Raw genomic sequence first — 7,171 nt, forward strand, 5'->3', positions numbered from 1 at the left:
ATTGGTCAATCGGTGTTATGGGAGTTCGACAAAAGTTATTGATTTTCTATTGTCTAGTACGGTATAAAAGGACAGTCTTGTCCATTTCTCGGAGAGTTGTCCAGCAGAACACTCCACTCAGGTATTGATACAGCACCTAACTCATTGTCTGCAGCTTTTTGGCTACTTTCACTTTAACTGTTAAATTTCATAAGTCAGTCATTGATTCATTCGGAATGTATTTCCTAAAAATTTATTTCTAGCAAAATAATTTTTTTAATTAATATTTTTGAATTATATTATCTTATGAGAGTTATATGGAATATTTTTGGAGTATTTTTCCACCTTTTAAGAGTCAGGCATATTTATTAATATTCCTGGAAAATTTTTATTGTCCAACTTTTGCCTTGAATTTTTTATATTTATATTTCTGGCAAATATTTAGATTTTCTGTTTTTGTTAATTACAAATTGTTCATATTTTGAATATTATTATTCAAATACATAATATTTTTGAGTTTTTCAGTAACAACTAATATTCATAGCCATAGTTGTTATCTCATATTGTCATCATTGTTTATCTTGAATCATCTTAACATTTTCATTGTTTTATAAATCATTAATCTTCAATCAGTCTTTTGTTGTCACTCTCTGCCTAAGCACATTCCGAGATTCGAACTGTAGCCAGTAAGGAAGTCATTGCTCTAGCGTGCACTCCCTTCCTTACTGCAAAAGGTTTACCTTCAGAATTAAACAATGCACATTGTTTCATTCACCAAATTTTAAAAAAGCGTCTCATGATTTTTTCTGCTTGAGATCAACATTAATAGCGAGGCTGGTTGTTACAATTCTAGGAATGATTATAACGAACAAAAAGGCATATACACTCTAACGGTTTTACTGCTGTTCAAATTTGGTAATGTTGAATTTTAAATTAATTAACACACATACATGATCGGTCATCAGAAAAAGCATCGTAAAGCGCAGCTATAAGTAGTGTATGAACTCGTTCGGCGTATTCCAAGCGGCAGATATATCATTTAAGTACCTCACAGGCTATCTAGTTATCACAATATTTACTAAAGTCGCGTGTACATACTTAGTCTATTATTTGTCGACATAACTTTTTTCGTCCACGATCGCGTCTCCTTGTATGCCATGGTTATGCCGAGTTGCATATTCCAGCGATTTAACTCGCATTAAAACCAGTTTTTACGAATCTTGATGCACAGGGAATAACATCCCAAGACATCGTATGTATTTCCCTTTCGTTTAAGCTCACCTGAGCTGAAAGCTCAAGTGAGCCTTTCTGATCAAAATTTGTTTTCTGTCGTCGTTGGCGTTTTCGTTGTTGTAAACTTTTCACATTTTCATCTTCTCCAGAACCACTGGTCAGATTTCAACTAAACTTGGCACAAAGCATCACTGTGTGGGGATGATTCAAATTTGTTCAAATGAAGGGCCATATCCTCTTTAATGAGGAGATAATTTTGTATTCTTGAAAGATTGTTGGTATTTTCAATAATCTCCTTCTCATAAACTATTTGGCCAGAAATCATGGCCCCCGTGGGTAGGGTGGGGCCACAGTGGCATGGGGATCAAGTTTCATGGGAATATATAGAGATCATCTTTAATAATCTTCTTCTCAAAAACTATTTGGCCAGAAATGCCCAAACTGGTGTGAATGCATCCTCAGGTAATGTAGATTCAAGTTTTTTAAATCATGGTCCCCGGGGATAGGGTGGGGCCACAATGGAGGGATCAAGTTTTACAAAGAAATATATAGAGAAACTCTTTAAAAATCTTCTCAAAAACAATTTTGGCAGAAAAACTTTAACTTGTGTGGAGGCATCGTCAAGTAGTGTAGAATTAAGTTTATTCAAATTATGGTCCCCGGGGGTAGGGCGGGGCCACAATGGGGGGATCAAGTTTTACATAGGAATATATAGAGAAAATCTTCTTTTCAAAACCTATTAAGTCAAAGCAACTCAAATTGGAGTGGAAGCATCCTCAGATAATATTGGATTTGACCACGCCCCGACCAAAATTATCACCTCATAATACTCAAAAAATGTTTCTTTATTCCTTATGATAAACATGATAAACTCAGACTCAAAACATCTAGCTATATCAAACTGACATAACTTGTGAATAAATGATTAAATGAATTGATACTTCGAATGAATTCACACGGTAATTTAAAAACAATTTCACATTATTTTTGATAATTTTCATGATCATGTATTTTAAAAGAATATTATCTCAGCAAAATTTTGATGTATTTACAGCATGTTCAGCAATAATTTCCTCTACTAACTCCTTCCAATCTTTTTCAAATCGCCCGAATGACAGTTCACAGCTTTTAACTTTCTGGTTGCTTAATTTTCCTGTCAGCATTTCAAACACTTGATGCATGAAATCTGCAAATGTGTACATTCCATCTGGCTGCATTTGTTGTAGACTTAAGAATGTGTACTTTCCTTTTAGGCCAGTTTTCTTTTGATGACGTACTTGTATGGTTTTGATTCAAACTGATTACGAAGTGAAAGTTCCTTATCATTGGAGAAGACATCGGGTTTTTCTTGATTGTCTGATCCATTTTCTCCAAATCCCTATTCGCACCGCAACGGATGGTTGGAAACTAAGATTCTCCGGTTTGATAGATGGGTGGTCTTATTTAAATGTGTGCACCGGATTCCTACTTCTCGGCAGTATGGACAGGATCTTAGGGCAACATGTTTAGAAAAATAAAAAAAAACTTTTGAAAATGCAAAATATGTCGCACAAAAATTGAAGCAATACCGTTTTCACCGTTACTGGTGCTGCTGCATAAGAGCTGATCACTGGAAATTCAGTTGATTGAATTACTTTCGTAACCAGTTCTAAATATGGTTCTAAAGATTTTGCTTCATTTCCCTTTAGTACACCTGGAATGATTCCAACCCAAAACATGGGTCCAAAAAGTTGACGCAGTTCAAATGGCAAATTTATCCATGTAAGAATGATAGGCCACATTGACTTCTGACTAGGCATAAGTTTGTTTGGATTAACTCCATCTGTAAATAACCGACAGTGGAATGGTGTGACTTTCCTTCATTCCACGAAACAATCCACCTTCTTCAACCCATGATTTGTAAACCTTGCTTTCAGTGACATCCCACAGAGTCCCATTGACAGTTCCCCTTGTTGGCATACAATAATTTACACCAATGTGGAGTTCCAAACCAACGACTCAGTCTTGGGACTATTGGCATATATGTAAACTGTTTTTCCATGCGAGTCCATTCTTCTGTCTAGGCTCATGGGACAAAATAATTAAACCAGCAAACTTTTCCTTTTAGAGTCTCGGTATAAAATGCGGTAATTTAGGCTAGCTGAAGGTCTGTAGCTCCCGGTCTGAAAAAAATCGAATAGACGACCTGGGAGCTACAATGCCTCCCATAGCAAAAAACTGCGATCTACGGCGCACAAAACTCTACGCTTGTTTTGAATGATCAACCTTATTTACACACAGATTCTGGGGACAAAATTAGTACCATTAAATTCTTCATGGAATTTCCTACTGATATCGTCTCTTTACTTGCCTCAGGCTTTTCCCGAAACACACTAGCCAACCGGGGAAAATGAAGTATGTTAAATTCATGTCGAGATCGAGAGTCGCCATTTTTACACGTAAACAAACTGCACCACTTCACTTTACGGGTCTGGTGATAGCGTTAAAAAGAATATCAGAGGCAAGAAAAGTGCCGATATCTGTAGTAATATGTCCGAGGATTTTTTTTTTTTTGGAATCAAGTATTTGTTCACAGTGTGCTCGGCAATAAGATTAATCAGTTTAGAACTAGCGCAATTTTTTGTGCGGCGTAAATTGCAGATTTTTACTATGAGAGACACTGTTGCTCCCAGGTCGTCCATCCAACTTATTTCAAACCGGGAGCTACAGACCTGCAAGCATAATGACCCGCGAAGAAAAGCATTTTGACGATGAAAACTTAAATTCTTTAACTTAAATAACAGTTTTGCAATTTTTCACGATATATTTTAAAATTGCAAACATAATCGATTTTTTTTTTTGGTTTAAAAAATATTTAAAAAGTTATCCATTTTCTCTTCATAAAACGATAATTATTACTGTTAACGTAAATAAGGTAAGACTGATGAAAATTGTTAAGCATAACTGTAGCCATGATAACGGATATTTCAATACAAAAAAATGACAAATCATAGCTTTTTAAATTACACTAGATTGTTAGAAATAGTTTAAACTTTCAGAAAAAAGTAAGAAATAAATGTAAATTGTTAGATACTGCTCAATGTACGATAGTCTAAAATCGTTGGCAGTCCTGGACAATGCAAAAAGTTGAAGCAAGTACTCAAAAGTACTAGTAAAAACAATTGTACAATACAATAACATACTAGTAAAAACCATTGTACAATACAATAACATACTTGTTAAGCAAATGTTCTGGGTTTAGGTCGGTTTTATTAACCACTGTGGTGTTTTGTGGTACACGTTCATCTTTTTCTTCCTTCTCGCTTGCATCTTCTGTCATTTTTTCTGCATCATTTGCATCATCATTTTTGGTCTGTTCGTTACATGTGTCTTCAACTACCTTTGGTTTTTTATTTTCGTCATCTTTTGCCCTTGCCTTGTCTGCCAACCTCTTCTCTCTTTCTCGTTTTCTTTGGAACATTAGTCTCCATCTCTGTATTTCAATTGGTGTTGGTGATGGTATTGTTGCAACTTCTATGGGAAGTACCGGAACAAAATGATTCGGTATCCAGTTCTTATCTCTCATGTCCTTCCTTGTTGACGTCCACATCACATATTGTATTGTACCACTGCAAACATGTCTAGGCATTATCAAACGATGCAAATCTCTTCGAACATTTGCATTTCCTCGTTGAGGATACACTGAAAAAAGAGGATTTCCCAAAATACTTGCTAATGCAAACACTTGCCAAATGCCCATGTAGCTCTTATCATTGCAGGCATCAATTACTTCATTCTGATATATTTCAGTGACAGTTTCTTTGTTGAGAAGAAAGCCCGGGACATATTTTTCTGAATACATGGCAAAGGCAACCGACAAGTCATTTAAAGTGCTATTTTCAGCAAGTCCTGCTCGGAGATGTTCATTTGACAAGTAAAGGTCCTTGTGCATGGCTAATTCAAATACAATACGAACTCTCATTTCCTGGCCATACTTCTCGTGTCCAAATGCCAAAACGCTTCCTGTATATGGCAAACAGTTCCCATCACCAGTCACAACAACTGGATAAATTACTGAGCTTTGTTCAACATCTGCTGGATAGAGATTCAAAGCATCTTCATCTACAGACAATCCAGTGCTCAAAATAGATGGAGTTGACCTAATCATTTCATAATCAGCTAACTTGTTTTCATGATTCATGCAGAATTTGTGGATCTCATCAAATGTTTTCAACTTTCCAAGAGTTAATAATAAGTCCTTGAAAAACGCTGATCTTAAACATGAATCAGATGGATTTCTCAAATCTTCTTTCACATCTTCACAAGATTCATTTCTCAAAGACGCAGTTCTAACATCTTCATTTTCTTTCTCACAACTTGCGTTGATATCATTTGATTCTCGGTCCTGCGCTTTTGAAACCAACGGGGCTTTTCTGGCTTTCTTACTTGGCTGTGTAGTAGAGATCTGTTTTTTCTTGAAAACAAACTTTTTTAATGCATGACCTTGATGTTCATTTCCTGCAGTACATGAGCAACTGACTTCTCTAGAGAAAATTTCTCCGAATTGGTCTGTGATGATCTGGTGTAGTCTCATGGTATTTGGGACTGCTTTGAGGATTGGCATTGCTTCTCTAATAACATCGATATCCTTTGGAGGGACATAGTAGAGTGATATGTTCAAATTTTCATTTTGCAGAGTCTGTAGGAAAGATTTTGCATCTGGAATGTCATGTCCTTGGAGAACTTTAGCATTAGCAGTCCTTTTAAGAACCCCACCAATCCCATCTGGGGCTCCTTTGCCATGTCCAGACTCATGGAAATTCCAGGTGGCATACTTAATTCCTCTTTTAGCAAGTTGAGTCGAAAAGAGGTAAAAGTTGCCTTTTTGTTTGTACTGTGTAGCTGGACCATCGCTATATATATGCACAGTCTCAAGCGATTTATTTTCCCTCTGCATTTCATCGAGAACAGGATTAAGATAGGCCCACACAGCAGCTGGACTGTGATCCATGCTTTCAGAGACGGTACAAAATGATTTTACTCTGGAGTCTTTTCCATTGTATGAAATACCTGTATGAAGTGTAATCTGAGCATGAGATGCCCCAAAATGCATGCTCTGAATCTCCTTCCCTAATTTGGTTTGGTAGTTTTCAGCAAAATCTATATGGATAAATCCTTCATTTTGCTTCAGATTCTCTTTCTGTTCTCTATAGTGAGTCAGTTGGTTCCAAATATTGAAGGAGTGTTGTTTATATCTAACCATTTGGTCAATGAATCCTTCTATCAGGTCTCCCAATGCGCCCCTTATCTCTTCCTTGGCAATTATTACAACAGTTTTTTTCTCTCCCCTCACCAGTTTTTCCTCCCGTTTTGTAACCCACTGTTTCCAGGTAACAACCTCATTGTGATCCACCTTTATACCCTCTCTCAAACAGCTCATGTTTATTTCGCTGCATTTTGAGCATTTGCTGTACATGCACATCATGTTTTCAGCATCGCATGAAACTCTTTGTACCAACAGATGCAAACTGCTTGTATCTATGATGTCTCTTTTATGTAAGGCGTCTGCCATGAGCTGTGTGTTTTCATGTAATTTACATGCACATGTTTCTCTATCTGATTCTTTAGGGGCAATGACCCGGAAGGGTTTTCGTCTGCAGAATGAACTGTAGCTAATCTTTTCTTTTGTTTCAATGATGTACTTGTTGTACAATTCCTGTAGACTTGCAGTCAATAAACGCTTTTGTTTTTTCATCTTACGGACAGTAATTGTCTGCTTTATTCCTGGTGTCATTCTGCTGTTTTCATCTCTTTCAAAGAAACTGTGTATATCTTGATCAAGTCTTCTTCTTTTGGTCAACAGATTCTGTTGACGTTTTGTTGCAGTATTTTGCATCCCCATGCATTTTCTTGTTTTTTTTGGTAAGTCTGTATTTTCTCAGCACAGATGCGGTTGCAATTTCAGAGAGAGATTTCTTGA

The sequence above is a fragment of the Magallana gigas genome, chromosome 4 (assembly GCF_963853765.1).
Source record: "Magallana gigas chromosome 4, xbMagGiga1.1, whole genome shotgun sequence".
NCBI classification, from domain to species: Eukaryota; Metazoa; Mollusca; class Bivalvia; order Ostreida; family Ostreidae; genus Magallana; species Magallana gigas.